This window comes from Corvus hawaiiensis, chromosome 11, assembly GCF_020740725.1.
Source record: "Corvus hawaiiensis isolate bCorHaw1 chromosome 11, bCorHaw1.pri.cur, whole genome shotgun sequence".
NCBI lineage: Eukaryota > Metazoa > Chordata > Aves > Passeriformes > Corvidae > Corvus > Corvus hawaiiensis.
This window is the reverse complement of record NC_063223.1, coordinates 5,174,015-5,195,966: the sequence shown is the minus strand read 5'-3', so window position 1 is coordinate 5,195,966 and position 21,952 is coordinate 5,174,015. Positions and strand designations below refer to the sequence as shown.

The 21,952-nt window shown below is 45.8% G+C and overlaps 1 protein-coding gene across 4 annotated transcripts in view; it reads left to right on the top strand.

Annotated features, from left to right (window-relative positions):
* Positions 1-1,316: 1,316 nt before the first annotated feature.
* Positions 1,317-21,952, top strand: part of CNTN6 (contactin 6) — a 128,813-nt gene continuing 108,177 nt past the window's right edge. For 3 of the 4 annotated variants that reach the window (XM_048315699.1, XM_048315698.1, XM_048315696.1), the window contains exon 1: positions 1,317-1,870. The gene's annotated coding sequence lies outside the window, so the exon portion shown is untranslated. Of the gene's footprint in view, positions 1,871-2,225; positions 2,335-21,952 lie in introns of all 4 variants that reach the window. The other variant, XM_048315697.1, reaches the window with a different exon arrangement.

Here is a 21,952-nt window from a genome sequence, read left to right as displayed (position 1 = left end):
CTTTAGGCTCTGGAAGGTGCTCTAAGATCTCCCTGGAGCCTTCTCCAGGTAAGCACCCCCACCTCTCCCAGCCTGGCTCCACAGAGATCTTGAAATGACCAATTAACCTTTTGAAGAGAGGTTTCTAATTTTTTTTTTTCCATTCTCAGTTGGAAATGGAAAAGTTTTAACAGTATTAATTTTGTCAGCAACTGAAAAATTCTGTTCCCAGTCTTGTTAGACAAGAAATGCATAAAGAAATTATTTTATTTTGACATAGAAAAGGCTCAATTTTTAATAAACTTTTAAAATTGGATACGAGAAGCTTGGGTTAATCTGTTGCGAGCAACTTTTAGTCTATTTACTCTTGATACCACTTAGAAAAAGCCCTGTAATTATTTAAAAGAAAATTTAATGAGGAAATACCTAAAATTCCATTTTAAATTTTATTCCTAATTAAAAATAGAGCTGCTAATTATAATGCCTATCTCCTTTAGAAGGTGCTGCAAGGCTTAATTAATTGTCAGTAAAACTCATTTGAGAAGTGCGCAGGATGGAAGTGTAAAATTGTTTATGTTAATGAGAAGGAGGCTCTGAGAGCTCTGAATGAGGCTGGCAGGGGCTGCTGGGCACCTGTGTGGGCATTCCAGGAGTTCCCATGTCCTGTTGTTCCCATTTCACAAAGCAAGAGCAGCCCAGGACAGCTGAGGTGCTTCCAACGTCATAAGAGAAATCTCCGGGAGAGTTGGAGGGACACTTGTGCCAAGGGATGAAGGGCCAGGACACAGGGAATGGCTTCCCACTGCCAGAGGGCAGGGCTAGATGGGATATTGGAAAGGAATTCTTGGCTGTGAGGGTGGGAAGGCCCTGAAATGGAATTCCCAGAGCAGCTGTGGCTGCCCCTGGATCCCTGGCAGTGCCCAAGGCCAGGTTGGACATTGGGGCTTGGAGCAGCCTGGGACAGTGGGAGGTGTCCCTGCCCATGGCAGGGGTGGCACTGGATGGGCTTTGAGGTCCCTTCCATCCCAAACCACTCTGGGATTCAGTGATGAATCTAAGTAACTTTTCCTCACTATCAGAAAGACTCTCCCCTGCCTGACTCTGCCTTTTCTCTGCTGAAGCAGTCCCAAGAGGGAAAATGGAAATCTAAAAAGGTTTGAAGTTCATATCAGAATTTATGTCTGTGCCACTTTAGACAAGCAAGTGTCCCCTCCTTTTTTTTTTAAATTTGTTTGGTAACATAGGAAGGGGCAGTTAAGTGCTTCAGGAGGTCTGTGAGTGCTGGGATGTGATTCAAGTGACAACTCCCACCCCTTGAGTGAACCTTACAGAGCTCAGGACGCGATTATGGGGACCAGGACCAAACAAAACTGTTTCCACTCCTGTTCTAAACCTAATCCCGTGTAGTGACCCAGTTTTTGAGGAGAGAGGTTTGTGATTACCTGACAGGAGCTCATATTTGTACGAGAGGAACAGCAAGAGCACATTTAATCTTTCATGCTCCGCTCTGACAGCTGCGCTTTCGCTCGCTCAGCTTTCTTGAAGGATGAGCCAGGCAGAGCTAATTTTTATACATCCCAAATTTCCAGACAGGGATATGCATAAACTGTAGGAGCTGTTTATCTGATTGAGGCACTAATTGTGTGGGTCCTAGCTCGAGCAGCACGGGGAAGGCAGTGCATTTCACGCTTAATACCAGGGAAGAGAAACGCAATGCTCAGCGGATAAAGGGCTCCTAGTCCCAGCTGGGAAAACAGTTCCATTATCTCCCAGCTGCATAGATCTTCCATACGGCTCCGTTCTGCCTCGCTGAACACTCTGCCTTGCTGAGAGCTCCACACAGTCCTGGAGAAAATTGTAAAGATCCTGAGACATTTCCCTGCTCCGAGCTGTAAGTACAGAATCGCGCTGGCTGCTGCAGTGTGGATGGTGCTGGGGCTGCGTTTGCCGGGCTGGGTTTTTATCCTTCCTCAGTCGTTTGCATTTGCATAAGGGGGAGAGAAGGGGGAAAATTCGCTGCTTTATTTCTGCTGCCTGTCTGGAAATGGCTGATGCTCCAAATGTGTGTGTTCTGGGCAGAAAAGGACGTGTAGAATGGATTTGTATGCGTGTGAAGGCTGAGGCAAACAGAGCCCAGACTGTGCTGGTCACAGGCACCACAGGTACATTACTGAGGCTATCACAGCTCTGTGCTGCAGTGAAACGGGCAACACGGAGCATGACAGTGCTAATTTTGGCACTTTCAGATGACTTTCTACAGCATATTAAAAGCTGAAGTGGGTAATGAGAGCCTAACCTCATTTCTGCCAGCTGAAGGTGGAAAAGCAATAAACATAAATCTGCAGGAAAATGTAGGTAAGTCTGAAAAAGAAAGTTTTTCCCTGTTGCTCATTTGAATCATCAAAGGGAAATATAAAGCAAGTTCACAGCCTGTACTGCACTTCGGGTCTGCATCCAAAGATTTGCAGGAGTGTTGGTTTGGACATTGTTATTTATTTACACTGCATGACACAGCTTTAAAGGATATGACACTTCATCAAAAGTTTGGGAAGTCTGTGGTTCCAGCAGCAAGTGCCTGGCTAGAACTTTCTGTTAAATCCTGTATTCCCATGGTGCTTTTTGGGTGAATCCTTGGATTCAGGCATTGGTTGCATGTGGAAAGGGGCTCCTCCAGCAGCATTTGCATAAGCAGGATGCTCCAAGCTGGTGATTTCCTGCAGCACTTATGGAGCTGAATGATCAAGCAAGATGCAAACACTCTGTCAATAACAGTTACTTGTCCTTTTATCAGCACTGCAACCCTTTGCAGATAAATATTATGAGTTAAAAGCCGAGTATTTCCTCCTCCAAAGTAGCATTTCCACCTCCCCCCTTTTATTTTTCTCCCCCAAAGAGAGGAGCCTTGTGAGTTCCACACAAGGTTCTGAAAGTTCGGAGAATTTTTCTGTGTGTGCCACTAAATCCTGCGGTGTTTGTGACTCCAGGCACCACATCCCCACAAATAACCCATCCTCATCAGCCAGCTTTGCCTTTGGTGCTCCAGAGGCACTGTGTCAGTGTTTCACATTCCAGGAGTCTCTGCTTCACAGGTTTTATGACACTAAAAAGTCCCAAATCAGTACCTTTATGAAGTTAGAAACAACCATAGATCACATTTTAGTGTGTAAAAAAGAAAAATAAACCCCCCCAATGTTTGCAGCTGCAGGTTTCAAATCCTGGTGAGATACGGCTGGCCATGGATTGCAAGTTTTACCTTCCATGCTGAGGATAAAATTATAAATAATCCATAACAACCTAAGTGCTTTAAATCAAGCAGGAGCCATGTCTCTTTTCCTTTGCTTCCAGCTTTATGACCACTATTAAAAAGGCCTGTGGTGCATAATAAGCTACCCTAAAATTAATTTCTTGCCATGGAAGCTAGTGTTTCCCCTCACAGAACAAGGTGCCAGAGTCCCCAAGGGGACTTAAAACACAAAGCTGGGTGGCTCAAAGCACTATTTGTGTTTGGAATGAGAATTTTCATTAGAAGATATTTTGTGAGTATGCGGGAATAGATCAGCTCTGCAAAACAGCATCAAATTTGTATTTCCCCCCAAAACTGTGTTAGCTGCATGTTACTACAACATAACTGAGTTTATTGCAGAAGATTACCACAGATCGGCCTCTGCTCGCCTTCCTCAGGGAAAGAGAGACACAAAAAACATCTTAATGGTGGCCTGCTTGTCCCCAGCCTCTCACCCACCCTGTCCCTGGAGCAGGGAAGACTCGTGCAGAGGAGGAAAACCAGCAAGTCTGGCCCAAAAAGTCATTTATTCTTTCTTCCCAAAGGCTGCACTCAGAGCTGGTCACAACTCTGTGCTTGGGCAAGTTTGTAGCCTCATCTTTGCAAGAGGGAATCTCTCCAGAAGTGGAGATGGAAAGAAAATCAGGCACAGTTTTACAACTACAGCTCCCTCTGTGGTAAAAACCATCCCTGGGACACTAAAAAAAACCCAGACACAGCAGAATTTAGGTGGTTGGGTGACCTTATTTGCATCCAAAAACTATCAGGCTCCACAAATCTCTTATTTACACAAAGGCTTTCTACAAGTGCAGAGTATGCAAGGAAAAACACACACCTCAAAAAGAGAAGCATCTTCAAGTACCTCAATCACAGCAAATAAGAACAACCCCTATCAAAACAGATAAGGGCACTGTAATTAAGAGTTATCCATCTTTTGGAGGAAAAGTACCACCCACAAATGTGAGCCAGAGCATCAGAGGTATGGAAACCCTACCTCAGTGCTAGGAAGGTGCTAAACACCCCAGGTCAGCGCAGAGTAAAGAGCCAGCAAGGTATTTTTGCACTAAAACACCCCATGGGGACTTCAACTCATGAGTTTCAAAGGCTGGAGTTTTTCCATACCTTCCTGCTCTCAGCTCCATCTCCTCTCCCCCAGGAAGCTCCTCCAGCTTTTCCTGGTGGATCAGGTGCAGCTGCTCAGCACTTCCTGCTGCTTTTATTCTTGAGGGCACACGTGTTCCTTGCTATATGTTTTGGGACTGCAAAAATGATTTTTCTGTCTTGTTGCAGCCTTCCAGTGCCTGAAGGGGCTCCAGGAGAGCTGGAGAGGGACTTGGGACAAGGGATGGAAGGACAGGACACAGGGAATGGCTTCCCACTGCCAGAGGGCAGGGCTGGATGGGATATTGGGAAGGAATGAGGGTGGGAAGGCCCTGGAATGGAATTTCCAGAGTCCTGTGGCTGCCCCTGGATTCCTGGCAGTGCCCAAGGCCAGGTTGGACATTGGGGCTTGGAGCAGCCTGGGACAGTGGAAGGTGTCCCTGCCCGTAGGATGAGATGAGCTGTAAGGTCCCTTCCAACCCAAGACATTTTATTATTCTATGATCTCATATCTTTATTCATTTTAGGGTCTTTGTGTTTTGGGTTTCCTGCAAGAGTTAAAACTCCAGAGCACGCAGTTAGTTCAGAGGCTAAAAATACACTGAGAGAGAGGGATGGGGAGGAAGGGGCTGGGGAGAAGAGTAACTTCCTTCACCTAGAGCTCCTGATGTATTTTTAGCCTCTAAAGACCAGAAGGAATGGATCAAGTGAGTCAGAAAGGCAATTTGTTTTATTAAAATTCTTGACAGCATCTGCTGTAATGCTCTTGTTAGAAGAGATGGAAAACATCAGAAAGATGAGAGCAGCCTGTCCTTGCTCTTTACACCACACGATAATATGGAAAGGAGCCTAATTGCCTTCCCAATAACTGGTTTTATTGGCTGTATCCAAACTCAAGTGACCCAGGTACACAACGACCCTCCCCAGGCTCTGCTCCCAGCTCCCACTAGAGGCAGCTCAAACAAATAAAAACATTCTGCCTACTTTCCCTACAATAACTCCTGACTCTTCTTCAGGACATCCTGATGTCATCACCAATAAGATCCATTTTCTTTACAAGATGCTTCAGAAAAAAATATAATTGTTTGGTATTTGGTAATGAATTCAGCTCTCCCATGGCTGTGACCAAAACATGAGGATCCCAAATCCCTCTTTATGGTGGTGCCTGCAAGGAATCTTTTATTAAAATTCTCTTATTAAACTTATCTCTTGTTAAATGGGGAAAGATTGGCTGGCAAACAAGGATCCTCTGCTGCAAAATGTAGTGTAAAAATCAATAGTGTGCCTTTGAGCAGCACCTGATTTTAATTCCCATCCCTATGATTTACACTGGGAATAGAGAACCTGGTTGGGATGAAGTTCTGCACCAAGTTTCTCACAGAAATGAGTGAATTTTCAGACATTTAGTGATTATTTCTGCTTCAAACACTCCTTTTCCTTGTGTGTGTATTTGATGTTTCACCATGTCCCACTGCCTGGTCCATGGTGAGGTCTGGACATCAGGAATGGGCCTGCCTGGATCACAAAATGCTTGGCCCTGTTTCTGGAACCCTGGTGCACTTGAGCCATTGAAATCCATTTCTCCCAGACATTCATTCGCTCGCAGAGTTTGGCGCGCACAGAACGAGTGGTACCTTTGGTGACAGAAATGGGGATTAAAAGCACTGAAGTTTCTGCAACTTCATCTCTTTGAGCGGTTTCTGATAATCCTACCATGAAATTGCAAAACCAGCGGGACCAGAGCAAACCTCCCTGGAAATTGTACTCCCTCCATTTGTAAAGGAAGCCAGATAAGGTGTAGATTGTTATCAGCTAAATGAGACAGCTGTGTCACATGGGCTCCCCAGCATCCCACCCCTCAGCTGAAAACCCTCAGTCAGGGCAGAATTTGGGCTGGTGTGCAGTGGATCTGTGGATCCCTGCCTTTCCCAGGGCGTTGCAGCTTCCAAGGAGCTTTGTCCTTGAGCCAAGGAAAGAAAACCAAAAAAAAAAATTCTCCCCAGAACCAGCACAGAGCCACACTGGGCATCCACACCATGACGTCCAGCAGAGCTGCTGATTCTTCCTTGTGCCTCAGTTTCCCTTCTCTGGTCCATCAGCTAGCAGCCACTATTCCAGCTATTGCTGATGCTCTAGAGTGGGATAACCCTGGCTGCTGACTGCTGGGAACTGTTTTACACGCGGCACTGTCACAGGTACCACAGCATTTAAGCTCTCCTCGCACTGATGACACTGTGCTGATTTCCATAATTTGCCCACTTAGCCCCAAACGGGTTTGTTTTTCTTCAGCTGATAATAGCAGGGAAGCTCTGCAGTCCCCAGTGAGGAAATTTCTCTCCCAGAAGTTGTTTTGTCTGCTGGCTGAGCAGGAGCACTCGGGCTGCACAGCAGGTTAGAGGTTTTACCCCTGTTAAAGGCACTTAAACTGCCACCTTTCCCTCAGCACTGGTAGTGTTAGTGGTGACACATTGCTGCAGCCTCTCCACAGAGGTCACCCAGCCCTTTCTGGAGCTATCACACAAAGTTGAAAGCCAGAGATATTATATTTAACCCTCTCCTTTCCTGTGTTACTCCAAAACTACTGGAGGTGCAGGTCTAATTTCTTCCCTGAACATGCTCTGGTCTCTCTATTCCATCAAATCCATGAGTTAGGTTGGTATTTTCAGTCCTGGCTTAATTTTCTGTCATAGGTTAGCAAGCATAGTCCCGGAAGGGACGTCCTTGCTAAGGGGTGCTTACAGTTTCCTCTGGGAACTGATAGAACCTATCAGCTGGCCAGTTTGAATATGGACAATTCTCTAAGCCACTTAAAGTTGTGATCACCTCTGTTATCCACATTTAAGAATAGGCAAACTCCCCCTCCAAGCTCTCTCTCGTTTCCGGCGCTGGCACAGGTGGCTGCGGGCCCCAAGTGGGGGCCAGTGGGCCCGGCCAGGCCCTGCTTGGGCCAGGCCGGGCCAGGCCACGGCCATCCTGGAGCCGATGGATCTGTTCCAGCCATGGAACCCCCCCCACTGCCTTGCCGTGGGCAGCCGGAGCGGCTCGGCTCTCCCCCCTCTCCACTTCGATAAGAAAAATTCAACATTCCAGCTGCAAAGCTGCAAGGCCGAGGTGAGAGTAACCCTTTTAATGCTGTGAAGAGCTGTTGCAGTGGGGATCCTGCAACACGCATATATCAAACCAGGAGTCCCGTGGAAAGGAAATATATACGGACAGACAGATTCTTGATAGCTGTTTCAGAGAGATGTTTATTTCTCCAGCCGCATGGCCGGGGCTCTGCTGAGGAACTGTTTCAGTCACGGGACCAAGGGTCCTTCTGCCCGCGCAGGGAACACAAACCAACCAATGGGAACGAGGCTGAGCAGGGGCAGGGGAACCCCGTGTCTGTGCCCTCAGGGCCCCTCTCCCAGGGCTACACGGCAGGGGAGGGACCCCAACACCTCACCCGTTTTATTTTAATAAAAGGAGAATGAAAACAACTGGATAAACATAACAAGAACAGTTTCAAAACAAAACAAGCCACCCTCCTGAGTCTTTAAATGTCCAAACAGATTCTCTGGAACATCTTAGGGCTGACAGAAGGGAGACAGAATTCTCTGAGCATGCTTTGTGGGGAAACTGAGGCAGGAGAGGGTTTAACTTCTTCCCTCCCCCTTTTCATCCCCCACTCGGCATTGGAAAGGGATTTTTGGGGAAACAATTGGCAAAAGCATGGTTTTGTGAGGGAAACCATGGGTGAAAAAACGGATTGGGAATACACTGGGGGTAATAGGACATAGGGTAAAAGGGAAAGGTGGGATTAGGAAAGGGAAACTGTAGGGGGGGCTTACAATGGAGATACTGTCTAACATGACTACGATTTTTTGCATATATACTGCCTTTTACAGGAACACCATCAGGCCCAGTGACCTGCGATGCTTGTAACCCTTTTCTCCCTAGTACAATATTAAATTCCACCACTTCTCCATCTCCCAAGCTTGGGATGCATTTTTCAGGGTTATTCTTTTTAATAGCAGTTCTATGCACGAATATGTCTTGCTGGTTGTCATACCTTGTTATAAAACCATAATTTTGCTTAACATTATACCATTTTACTATCCCTAAGGTCTTAGTTGCTATGATCTTTTCCTTTTTTCGAGTGGCTGCTGTTTTCTGTCTCGCTGCGTCTTTGCTCTCTCCTTCGGTCGCTCCCGTGTTGGAATTCTCGGGGCTGCTGGTGCCTGCGCGCTCTTCCCGGGGTCGCGTTCGGGGCTGCGCGGGCCGGGCCGGGCCACGCCGCTCAGTTCTCCGTGCGTCGCCTCCTCTGGTCGCAGCTTCGCTGCCGCTGCCGGGCGCTGCACCCACGTCTCGGCCGGGCCCCCGAGCGACGACCCCCCCGCGCCCCGCTCCAGCGCGCGTCTCGGCTGGGCGCGGCTCCGTTCCACCGCCATCGCCGCCAGCCGCCGCCCGCACGCCGCCCCTCTCGGTCGGGCGTTCCCGGGGCTCGCTCCACCACGCACTGTGCTGCGCTGTGCGGGTCCCGCCGGGTCCCGCTGCTCCCGCCGCGCCTCGCTCCGCCACCGACACTGCGGCTCGCGTGGCTCCGCCCGCGTGCGGGAACTGCCTCGCTGCTGCTCTCAGAGCGCTCGGTGCACGTGGCCTGGGCCGCACGGTCCCTGCGCCACGCTTCCCTTCACCAGGACACAGCTGACATTGCTCAACAGTCTCGGTAACTAAATAATATTCACGAAAATATTCTTCCATCGGCATATATTTTGACTCCAGTATTAACTGTGTCCAAACGGTTTTCCAAAAGCCCTTGGTAAGAATTAAATCCCAAGAAACATAGAAAAAGTTCTTAAACAACCATGCCAGGAAGTGTTTCAGTTCTTTTTGAGCTTGAATCAAGCTAAAATTCACAAATCGTTGTTCAAGAATCATTTTAAGTTTAAGATAAATGTCCATATGCGGCTCTGAGAGCCAAGAGTCTTCCCACGGTTCCTCCATAGTTTAGATATGGAATAGCAAAGCAAAACCAAGAAGAGGAATCCAAAGTTTCCAGGGTTTACTCACACAAATCAGTCGCTTAGGGATCGGGGATCGTTCTGCTCACAAATCTCCACCATTTGTTGCAGTGGGGATCCTGCAACACGCATATATCAAACCAGGAGTCCCGTGGAAAGGAAATATATACGGACAGACAGATTCTTGATAGCTGTTTCAGAGAGATGTTTATTTCTCCAGCCGCATGGCCGGGGCTCTGCTGAGGAACTGTTTCAGTCACGGGACCAAGGGTCCTTCTGCCCGCGCAGGGAACACAAACCAACCAATGGGAACGAGGCTGAGCAGGGGCAGGGGAACCCCGTGTCTGTGCCCTCAGGGCCCCTCTCCCAGGGCTACACGGCAGGGGAGGGACCCCAACAAAGAGCTGAAAACCTGAGGGAAGAGAGAGAGGAGATGCTTAAAGCTGAAATTCTGTTGTGAAGCTATGATATATCAGAGTATCCTGTTGTAATTTCATGAAGATATGGGGGGTGGAGTGTTCAACTCGTAAGCAAAAGCACCTGCGCTGAGATAGGCAGATGCTGACGCAGCTGTAATTTCATGAGAAGTTTGGACAGGGAGAGATAAACCAGATGAGGACTTTTGCTCCAAATGGGAAAGGAGAAAACCTCAGTCCCTAGAGATGCTCCCAGAGATAGTCCTAAAGATGAAGATGATGAAGACCCTCTGCTCCCAGGGAAGGAGAAGGGCCTCTGTTTTTCTGAACGGCTCAACCTTAAAATTGTACACCAGAAAACTTCAAGAGTGGACCCTCGAAAGCAGTTGCGGGAAAAGCTGCAAGTCAGGGGAAGGGACTCACACGCAGGCAGAGAGACTCCTCTTCCTAAATGGACTGAACAATATTTGGAAGTGGGCGGCTGTCTCGTTGTGATAATGTTTTCATAGCATGAGCAAGAAGAGACTTCTCTTTCTAAATGGACTGAACAAGGTTATTATGGAAGTGGTAAACAGACTGAACATCTTAAGGGTTGTCTTTGAACATTGTCAGTGGGAGAAGGGAGGAAGGTGGGGGGAGGAGGAGAGTTCTGAAGGTAGTATAATTTTTTTTTTTCTTCTTTTAGGTCTGTTAATAAACTTCTTTATATTCTTTCAAGTTTGGTGCCTGTTTTGCATTTCTCCTAATTCTTATCTCACAGCAGATAAACAGTAATGAGTATTTTGGACCAAACCTCTACATTTTCCCACCCCAAAATCCAAATAAATACAGTTGCTATACAACTATAATGCCTGGACAGCTGCATTCCCATCTGTTTGTGAGGCCAGAGCCACAGGGGAAAGACTTGTCAGAGGGATCTTCTTCTACTTACAAGGAAAATCTTTGTTTCCTACATCATTGGAATAGGAATAGTTATTCATGGATTCCTTTGCAAAAGCCTGGGCTAGTGGAAGGTGTCCCTGCCCATGGCAGGGGTTTGGAATGGGATGATCTTGATGGCCTCTTCCAACCCAAACCCTTCTGGGATTCTCTGAAAAACCTTACATAAAAATAAACAGACTCATTATTTAAGGAGGGAATTCTTGTAGAGCTGAATGTACTCTAAATATTTGTTGTTGCTGTTTAAGTACCAAGTAGCTTTTGACCAGGATAAAGTCAGCCTGGTACCTGTGCAAACATTCCCAGGAAAAACACCTGTCCCAGGCTGGAGTGGTGAGAAATGTAGATGTGGTGAGGAAGGGTGAGGAGGTGGAGTGCCCATCCCTGGAGGTGTCCAAGGAAGGCCTGGACATGGCACTCAGTGCTCTGGGCTGGGGACAAGGTGGGGATTGGGCACAGCTTGGACTCAGTGACCTCAGAGGGCTTTTCCAAGCTCAGTGATTCTGGGATTCTGGGAAATGGCCTTGCTCAGGTGGGGCTCCTGAGAAGAGAGGGCAGAGTCCATGGCTGAGAGCCCATGGCTGAGAGCCCATGGCTGAGCCCATGGCTGAGCCCATGGCTGAGAGCCCATGACTGAGCCCATGGCTGAGAGCCCATGGCTGAGAGCCCATGGCTGAGCCCATGGCTGAGCCCATGGCTGAGAGCCCATGGCTGAGCCCATGGCTGAGCCCATGGCTGAGAGCCCATGGCTGAGCCCATGGCTGAGAGCCCATGGCTGAGCCCATGGCTGAGCCCATGGCTGAGCCCATGGCTGAGAGCCCATGGCTGAGCCCATGGCTGAGCCCATGGCTGAGAGCCCATGGCTGAGAGCCCATGGCTGAGAGCCCATGACTGAGCCCATGGCTGAGCCCATGACTGAGCCCATGGCTGAGAGCCCATGGCTGAGAGCCCATGGCTGAGCCCATGGCTGAGCCCATGGCTGAGAGCCCATGGCTGAGCCCATGGCTGAGCCCATGGCTGAGCCCATGGCTGAGCCCATGGCTGAGAGCCCATGGCTGAGCCCATGGCTGAGCCCATGGCTGAGCCCATGACTGAGCCCATGGCTGAGAGCCCATGGCTGAGCCCATGACTGAGCCCATGGCTGAGAGCCCATGGCTGAGCCCATGGCTGAGCCCATGGCTGAGAGCCCATGACTGAGCCCATGGCTGAGCCCATGGCTGAGCCCATGACTGAGCCCATGGCTGAGAGCCCATGACTGAGAGCCCATGACTGAGCCCATGACTGAGCCCATGACTGAGAGCCCATGACTGAGCCCATGGCTGAGCCCGTGACTGAGAGCCCATTACTGAGCCCATGCCGTGTCCTCAGTGCATTCCTGCTCAGGTCTCACACAGCCCTTTCCGTCCCCTGTGTGCTGGGGCAGCTGGACACAGAGCTGTAGGTTTAAAGCACCATTTGGCCACTTTTCCATACATTTTTCTGCCTGTTAATAGGATTATTCACCCCCTGTGCTGCTGCCATGCCCCAAACATGAGTCAGTGCCGTGGGTCCATCCTTGCCATGGTGCCAGGGCTGCTTCATCCCCCTCTGCTGCCAGGTATGATTCAATCTGAGACATCACAGCTTTCAGTCACTGCCTGAAGCAAAGGAGAATCCTGGCTTATGAACCTGCTCACAATTGCTGCAGTTCCAGCCGGGAATAAACTGTTCTTAACCTAAATACTCCTCTGAGGACACTGAGCTTGGGGGAAGAAACATAACTGTGCTGTATCTAGTGCAAGCAGGGATAAGAGAGCCTGGATACGCTGGATAACTTGGGAAAACAGTTGGGAAGAGAGGGGAGGGAGAGGAGAACAGTGGTGAATGCAGCTAAGCAATAATGACCACTTTAGATTGCAGTAAATGCAATGTTTCCAAATAAAAATAGACTATTGAAGCTACAAAGAATGGAAAGGCTGCCAGAGTGAAAGATTTGTCCAAAAGCAGCCCAAAAAATACCTCAAGGAGAAGGAAAACTGCAGTGTGTTGAAGCCCCTTCCACAGTGGGGGTGAGGTGTGGCTGAGGTTGGCACTGGGCACCACAGGGAGCAGCACCCATGGAATAATTGATATGGCAAATTAAAGGGTGGTAAAAATGATAGATTGAAGTGGGAAAAGCTCAGTGAAAGAAGAGCTGGTGTGGAGTTAAATTGGCAGGAAAAAGATTTTTTCACTTTAATGCAATATGCCCACTAAGGTGAGCCAGGATCCGCCACTGAATCTTAGAGAAATCTTGCTAACAAGAGACTTCACAGGTATTTTGGGATGCTGTGAGGAAAGTTGTGGGGAGTGCTGTTTGGAATTATTCTGTACTTGTGGTATTTCAGCATTAATTGCACAGCCTTACTCAGAGATTACTCATTTTCAAGTTAGTCTTTCCGAAGGTGTTGAATAATGGATGATATTAAACTTTGGGTTGGGGATTCAGGGGATTGATCTGGAAGACATAGGTGAGGCATCCCCAAAATCAAACTCCTGTCAAAAATTAGCAGAATAAAAGTTATGTTTGAAGTGCAAGAACTGAGAGAAAGCACTTTTCGCACTGATTCAGGCAAAATAAAAATGACTAAGCCCATCACGATTTTACCTCTTTGTCTGGCTGACTTTCTCAGCAAGATTGATTCCAAATCCATCTAAGCCCTGAAAGGAATTAGCAGGAAAGCGCTTTGTTGGAGGATGCTGAGGGGGTGGGTTGAGCAGCCAGAGAAGCAGCAGGAATAGCCAAAAATAAAGCCCCAGCCCTGATTAACTAGGGGGCCCTGTTAGGTTCTGAAGTATGAGTAAGTCATAAAACCTCTCACTTGAATCCCCAGAGGCAAAAGCAACACTTTGAGAGAATAAAAAGCAAGTTAGAAAGTGTTTGTGAGATCATAAAATCAGAGAACACAGAGACCTTAAAGCCCACCCAGTGCCACCCCTGCCATGGGCAGGGACACCTCCCACTGTCCCAGGCTGCTCCAAGCCCCAATGTCCAACCTGGCCTTGGGCACTGCCAGGGATCCAGAGGCAGCCCCAGCTGCTCTGGGCACCCTGTGCCAGGGCCTCCCCACCCTGCCAGGGAACAATTCCTTCCCAGTATCCCATCTAATTCTGCTCTCCTTCAGTTTAAGCCATTCCCCCTTGTCCTGTCTTTCCATGCCTTTGCACAAAGTCCCACTGACCCTTCTTGCAGCCAGGAGCAGGAAGGCTTCAGCCAGAGAAAGGCCCTGGATTGGATTCACAGGTAGATTCATAGTTTTATATTTGACTGAATTTATACAAATGCATGTAAATGTATATTGAAAGTAGAAGAACTTTATAAAGCAGAAGGGCTGCAGTCGTGCTTATCCTTTACAGAGACCTACAATAAAAACTCCTGACCCTTAAAGCAAGGAGGTGAGGCACAAACAATCTGTTACTACTGGTGTTAATTAGCATTATTCCATCCAGAAGTGCCCAAGTCCAGGTTGGACAGGACTTGGAGTAACCTGGGACAGTGGAAGGTGTCCCTGCCCATGGCTGGGGTGGAATGAGAGGAACTTTAAGGTCCCTTCCTTAGCCCAACCCAAACCACTTTGGGCTCCTATGACTGCCGGGCAGTAGGAGCTGTGCATTTGGAGCAGCATTATTTGCACACCTGTTGGCAGGTGAGGCTGAGGCACCAATATTTCACCCTCTGTACCCTGGTGATGGATGGAGCACAGCAGAACGCGACCCAGGAGCAGCAAACCTTCCCTGCAGTCACGTTCCTTGTGTTTGATCCCAGCTCCCAGACCAGGCCTTGCCCAGGGCTGGTCACCAGGCCACAGCCTGTGCAATTAGACACTACAATAATCAGTGTCTGCCTCTGATGGATTATAGCCTGGGCTGGGGATGGTTCAGAATAAATGAGCTGGGATGAAGGGTGTGACAGGTGACAAAGTATTTGTAATGGGCTGTACAGCTATTAAACCTAATGCAAAATAAAAAGGGCCACTAAACTACGTGTAAAAATAATCAGAAATAAAGCTACAAATCTATTTTAGGCCGTGGTTGTTGACCTGGCATGAGAGACTGAAAATTAACCTCGTTCTGCAGAAATGCAGGAGGGTGTCAGGGAGGTTCTCAGGTCACTTGTAGTGCTGCCACACTCAAGTTTTGGGCATTTGAGGGGGTTGTTTCTCCTGTCACGGTGCAACTTTTGGCTACTCCCCAACTGCTGTACCCAAGCCTACCTGGGCTGGCCATGGACAGTCAGCAAAAAGTGCAAGAGATGCCTCCAGGATGGGCAGAGAAGATGCTACTGCACTAAATTTGGGTTAAACTGTTGCTGTCCTCTGAAGCCCTGCCTAACTCTGCACTTACACCCCAGGCTGGACAGGGCTCGGGGCAACCTGGGAGAGTGGGAGGCAGAGCTGATCCCTTTCTGAGTCACACACAGGAAGGGACAAGGGGCTCTCTAGGCTGTTTCCAGGAATTTGAATTCTTCAGAGATGTTTCTGGTGGCTACACTGTTAAAAAACCCCATAATGGATATTTCTGTTTTGCTTTTATTTCAGTGTTTTGGAGGAACAGTAATGCTTTGGGTAAAATTCAAATCAATGCAAACCTCATAAGCCAATAAAAGTTTATAGATGGTTATCCAATATGTAATTTGTTACACAATTTCTCTGTGGCTTCTGTTTATTGAGACATAAAGACTTTGCTTTTTTTAAGGGAGATTTTATGTGAGGAGGGCATAAGAAGGAATAACCTTTCATACCTATTGTGCCATAAACTAAATTACTCTTAACCCAAACCATTTATCTTGTAGTGGCAGCCTAATGAGACCAAAGGAAACAGAAACAAACTGCCTGGAATTTTCTTGAAGGGAAAACTTTTATTTCCATCAAGCCTGTAGCTTGCCAGACTGGATGTCACGGTGGATAATATCAGATAATATCATAAACAGCAATCCACAAAAAGGATGAGGCTCTAAAGCTTGGGAAAGGGAGTTTTACCCCACACACCACAGGGTGTGAGTGTAGAAGAGATGCTCAGGAGTAGCTGCACACTCTGGGCTTATTTCCTGGGAGGAATTTCCTGCTGGATGTGAGTAATGGAGGGAAGGGAAGGAAGTCTGAGCAGCAGCCTGGGGGCTGCTCCAATAAGGATCATCATGGCTTTGGTGATTTGGATCAGGAGGGCTGGAAAAGCTCTCAGGAAGAATGATCCTCACCCTAGCAGGGAAATTCACTGCAATGCCTTGTGCTTATGACTAAGATGTTCTTTTTCTAATACAACTTTTCTCTTTGCAATATCCTTTGGCCTGTACACAACATCATTTTTCCCAGTGTAATTTCAAAGCAAAGGAGCAAAACTTTGGAGCAAATGTGACCTTTATTTTTATGTTTTATTTTTCTGAGCCAGACACACAAACATAAAAGGAGATTTTACTCAGTAGGTCCTGCTTGAAGTGTGAGTGCACTGACCTGGGGATACACACAGACTAAAAGCCTATTTTGAGGCTGTCTCATAAGTTAAGCGAAGCTCCAAGTCTTTGGAAAGATGATCTAAATCTTGCTGGAATCAGTGGGATGTGTTTCTCTTTCCCAGGACTCATTCAGCCCTTGCATGCTTCTTATCAGCTCCATTAATTCCTGGCTGATTTCCCCTCCACATGATGCAACTGTGGCTGAGAGATTGGGCTATGCAAAGGAATTGGAATAGGTGGTGATGAACTTGCAGTCTGATGAGGACTGATTTGCCTATTAAAAAAAGAAAAGCTCAAGGCAGTGGATCCCTTCAGACCCCAAACTTGCTATTTCCCTTAAAGGTGTGAGAGGTGCAGACCAAGAGAGGAATATAAACACTCTGTGTGTTGCTCCCAGCACAGAACTGGTGAAAAAATGGATCTGTGTCACTACGAGGTAAAAACATTGTTTTATATGTCAAGCAAAAAGAGAAATAGTCCATTATTTAGATCAGCACCAGTAAATGGATGTTTTTAAGACTGAAAAGCAGGGCCATCTCCTTCTTATCATCTCCATTCAATCTCCTAAACTCTTGCTGAACCTATAACACAGCCTGGGCTGCGAGAGAGAGAGCGAGCCAAGGCTCAGAGTGACACAGAGTGACATCAGCAGGAGTTATTAGAGGAATTTATGAGCACAATCAGACATGGGGATGACAAGAAGCTGGGGAAGAGCTGCAGTATCCCAGGAAACAATCTGCATTATTAACAGCAGAACTCCAGGGAAGGTGTGATGAGCTTGACAAAGTGCAGACACTTCACTTCGGGATCCTCCTCAAGGTCTCCTCCTGAAAACCAGAAACACTTTTAAGCCCATTAGAGACCAAATCCTATTTTGGGGTTTTACCACTGCAGTTCCGAGGAAGGGTGTAGAAACTCGTTGACGGAGCAGCTTTGTGAGGATGTGAGGCTGAAAATGAGGCCCTTGCAATGCTGTTTCTGCAGTCATTGGGATGGGTTTGATAGTCCTGGGAAAGCACCAGGTTGGGGTTGGCCAAGGCTCCAAAGGTGGCTCCAAACTGGCGTCAGTGTTGGTGTGAAACTGGTCCGAACCTTCCTGAAATGGGGCATAACCAGTACAGCTTCCTGAGTGTTTAGAAAAGGGTGTAGAAAGACTTCAAACAGAAACTTCATTATTAAATATTTTGGATCCCTGTCCCATGGAAACGCCAGAGGGGAAGGAAGGCTGTAACCACAGGGGTTTGACTGTTCAGGTTTACCATTCAAACTATTTCAAAGGATTTATTTCTTCCTTTTAACTTTCCTTTGAATTTCCAATTCAGCAAAACACCTAAATACATATTTACAGTTGATATGAGAGTGATCCTACAACTACAGAAAAGAATACATCTGAAAATATGTTAATTAGTAATTCCTGCTATGGAGCAGCCATTCCACAAAGCTGGTATTAGACAGACCCTGAAGCAGGGAGCTTAAATTCTCAAAAACCTTTAAATTCCATGTTTCCTTCAGCAAATCCTTCTTTTTCTCTGGAATATTAGCAGTGTTAAATAGCCAGCCTCCAGTTTTGAAGGTAGTTTATCTTGGGCACCTTTAAAAATGGAGGAAAAATTTGGGATGTCACTTGCTTTGTTTTTATTGATGTGGAAAATGAAAGTGCGATTCCTTGATAATAAATGCACTCAGGGATTTCTTGGGTCAGAACATTTTTTTCATGTTCTAAATGTAGTGGGTTTGGCTTAAAACAAAGGACAAACTTTCTAAGAGGTTTGGTGAAATCATGTGCTTTAATAGTGACTCCAAAAGGCAATTGCTTTTGATAAGGGATAAAGGAATGATAAGAGGATGAGGAAAGATCCTCTTTGCTATGGAAAGACAGATTTTGATATTCTTAAATTCCACTGAACCAACAACTGTAGGAGTTTACGACAAACAGTGATGCAGGAATGAAACCAGAGAAATTTCACTTTTCATGCCACCACAAAAACACAGTTGGGGATGGATCAAGGATGCAGGAACTGCTTGGGAAGTACACAGAAATAGAGTATAAAAGTGGAATGGAAAATGCAGATCAGGGGGCTGAAAAGGGAAGCAAAACCAGCTAAACATGGAGGTGAATTTTCACCATCTCTCTTTAATTGGCACAACAGCAATATTCAAACCCTCAGGATTCTGCAGCATGGTGATTTCTCTGGTTAATTGTGAGTTTTCCCTGCACTTTCCCTGGGTGCTCAGGACTGTGGTGGTGAGGGATGGGAATAATTCCCCAGCACCCCATTGTAATTTGGACATTTAATCAGCAGAATCATTTGCAGAAGGAGTTTGCCAAGGAAGTGCTCCTCAGAACAGCCTTGGGTGAGACAGCAGAGTGTTTAATTCACTTTTTCTTTTCTGCATTAGAACAGATCATTTGGCATTGTGCACGCTCCTCTCAATTTTTCTGTGTGATTTCAACAACACATTTTGTGCATAAAAGAGAGTGGGAATGAAAGCACTGAAGAGAAGGGGATAAAAGAGGCTCCTTGGAGAGCTGATGTTACGAGGCAACAGGTGAAAGTCCTGTTAGCTTTCAATGGCCAGTTTAATGGATGAGGAAACAAAGCAGAGATTAAAAGGAAGTTCTGCCTCTGGAAAAAAAAAAAAAAATGCACTGCCAGGAAAAATCTCTTGCTAAATATTTATATCCAGTCCTGGCCTTTCATGGCCCTTCAGGTTTTTGAATTTTAGAATTGATTTATTTTAAATAACTGCATACATAAATAAGTGCATCCCAAATGAATCTCTCTATGTATTAGGAAACTATAAGTGAAATTATTATTCTTATCATAAACCAGATACATTTAAGAAGTTCTTCTTCCAAATATATTTGGTCCTGCTTTCCAGCTGGTGCAAATTTGCATTTCTCCATGAAGGTCAAAGTTTTCCTGCTCCCACCCTGGAGCAACCAACCCTGCTTACCTGTCAAAAACCCAGAACACCTCCAGAATAGCAAGTTCAAGTTCTTTAGTGTGCCCAGGAAGGGAAAACATTCCTAAATCCTGATTACCATTCCTGCTAATATTTTGCTTTTCTAACCTGTTCTGAGTCTGTAGGAATTTGCTGCATATCCAGCAGATGCAAATGCATCAATCCCTGCATGTGTGACTTGTTTGGAGTGCAGGGCAATTATCCAGGAATAAAATCAATTTCTAACAAATCATCTGCCATGTGCAAAGCAGGACTCTAATAGTAATTAAAGTCATAAAATGGATTAATGTTTCTCTCTATCTCTTTCTTTTACCCACTGGTAAAAACAGCTCATGCAGGAGTTCTAGGAAAGCTGCAGAAGAAATTAATTAATAAACAACAAATAATCACAAATCAATTCATTTTAGGCCTAGGATTACATCATGATTTTCAAGCAACTTGATGCAATTGATCTATGTCATGTAAACTGTCTTTGAAGTGACTTTGAAGGAATTTAGATGCTCATAGGGAACTTGTAGCAAAAATAAAAACATACTTAATTGTATAAAAAAGGAAAATAGATTAGGCTTGCTTTAATGTGCCAAAATGTTCTCTGCAATAAAATGAATCTCTAAAGTTGTGCTTCTATTTAACTCACACTAACATGTTCTTCTCCAATATACTCAAATACCCAGCTCATAATCAAGTTTTCTTCTCAAACTGCCAATTTAAATACAAAAAAACCCTAAGTCTGTAAATTATTCCATGCCTTGAAACACCATCTTATCAAAATCAAACCAGCGGTTAATGTTGTTGAAGTTGTTAAAGAAAGACATGGCTATTTGTATTTATTAAACCCTAATAATTCATTAATTTTAATTGGGAACAGTGGACTTTCTGTTCAGTCTGGTCAGACTCCATTGAGCAGGAAATTCCCAATTTCCAATCCTTGTCCTTCCTCCTCCCTGCCTTGGCTGGTGTGGAGCAGCACCCTCAGTGCATCCCCTTTACCTGCCCAGCCTTGTGCTCAGAGCATCCCTCTGCTCCTCCCTCTTGCATCACCCAAACCCCTTCTGGATTTTCCGTGGGGGATCCTTTGGAAACACCAGCTTTTCTCCCTGGCTGTTGTTTAAAGGACTTCGTCCTCTTCCTTTCCTTCTGCGTCCCACCAGCACCCAGCTCTTGAGGTAAATAATTTGTATTCCTCTTCCCATCTCCAGATCATCTTGAAACCCGTCTAGACATTAAAGCAATCTGTTTGCTGCACTGATTATTCCACTTGGCTATATCCCCTATCTCAAAGTACATAGATTATGCTGAATTAAGTCCAATTTCATCCAGAAACCAACTGATTATTTTCTTCCCTTTCCTCATTATCCAAGAGATTCTAAATGATAGCAATAAACAGCAACAGCATCACCAAGGAGGAAGGGAGTGGGAAGGATCCTCATTTCACACTGAATCATTTACTTGTTAAACAATAAGCCTTGAAATTAACTTTCCCTCCTGACACCCCTGCATGCACATATGCAAATAAAATGATTACAGGCTTCATCTTGGGCAAAAATAATGGTCATGGATGGTTCAGCTAATCTTAAGGTCACCCTGGAACTGCAGCCTTGCTTGTTCCTATTTATGTTGGTTAGAATTCCACCTAATGGTGGTTTAAATCCGTGGCCACCCAGGTCAGCCCAGAACTAGTCCTGGCCACTTTATTTATTGCTGCACTGCAGTGGATGGCTATTAAAAAATCTAAATATTTCCTGACAGCTCTCGGGGGAAATCTACAGTTCATCATTTCCTTCCATGGTACTATTAATACTTCCTGACAGGCTGAAAGCCAGTTGTTAATAATTTGGCAGATTTCCAGCTTCTTGTCTAAAATTAGCTTCAGTTTCAATTTGTTTTTTTTTTTTTTTTTTGCAAATCTTAACCTCTGATCCAGAAATTTCTGAGGCAGGAGAGGCAGGGAATGCCCTGGTCCCCTTCTGCAGGTGTTTGTCCAAGCCTCGAACCTCCTGGTTCAAAAGAGCATTGCTCCATGTCCAAAACTCCAGGGGTGTTTTGCTCAACTGCACATTCCCTTTGGGAAGAAAGTTTGGTGGATTGGTGAGTTCTCTGTGTCCAGTGGGCAGAGAAATTGCCTTTTTTTCTTTTTAAAGGTGTTGTGAAGGCCACCAGCTGGAGGACCAGACGTGTAAGAAATGCAACAGCAAAAGTAATAAATACTAAAGATATTGTTTTATTTGAAAGGAGAGCCGCATAAAGATATCACAATGCCTTTAACACGGATTTTAATAAAAAGATCTGGGATATTGGATGTGAAGAAGCAAAAGATTAAACTGCAAGCACCAAATAAGAGACTTCAGGGTGGCACAAATGAAAGCATTGCTGGGATATGAGGCTCACAGAGAAACAACTGCTGCATGAGTTCTTGAAAGAGATGAAGTCTTCGAGATATCATTGTAAAAGTTTATCAACAATTCCTTTATTAACCTCCATATCTTTGAAGAAATCTGCACACTGTCTTTTGAGGATATTCTACTTCTGATCCTCTTTTTACTGAAGAAATGGGAATTTCGCTGCTGAAACAGAGTCAATTTTCTTTAATCATTATTACACTGATAATATTTGGAAGGAGATTTTCTTAAGCTTTTACTCATAAATATGAAGTAGATATTAAACTTTTCACCTGGGAAGAATAATGTAGACTCTTCATTCCAAGTATTTGGGTGCCATCAGGATCTGCAGCTTTAGTGTTTGTGAACATGTTAAAGGAAAAGTGATAATTGGTTTACCAGTGATATTTTCAGGT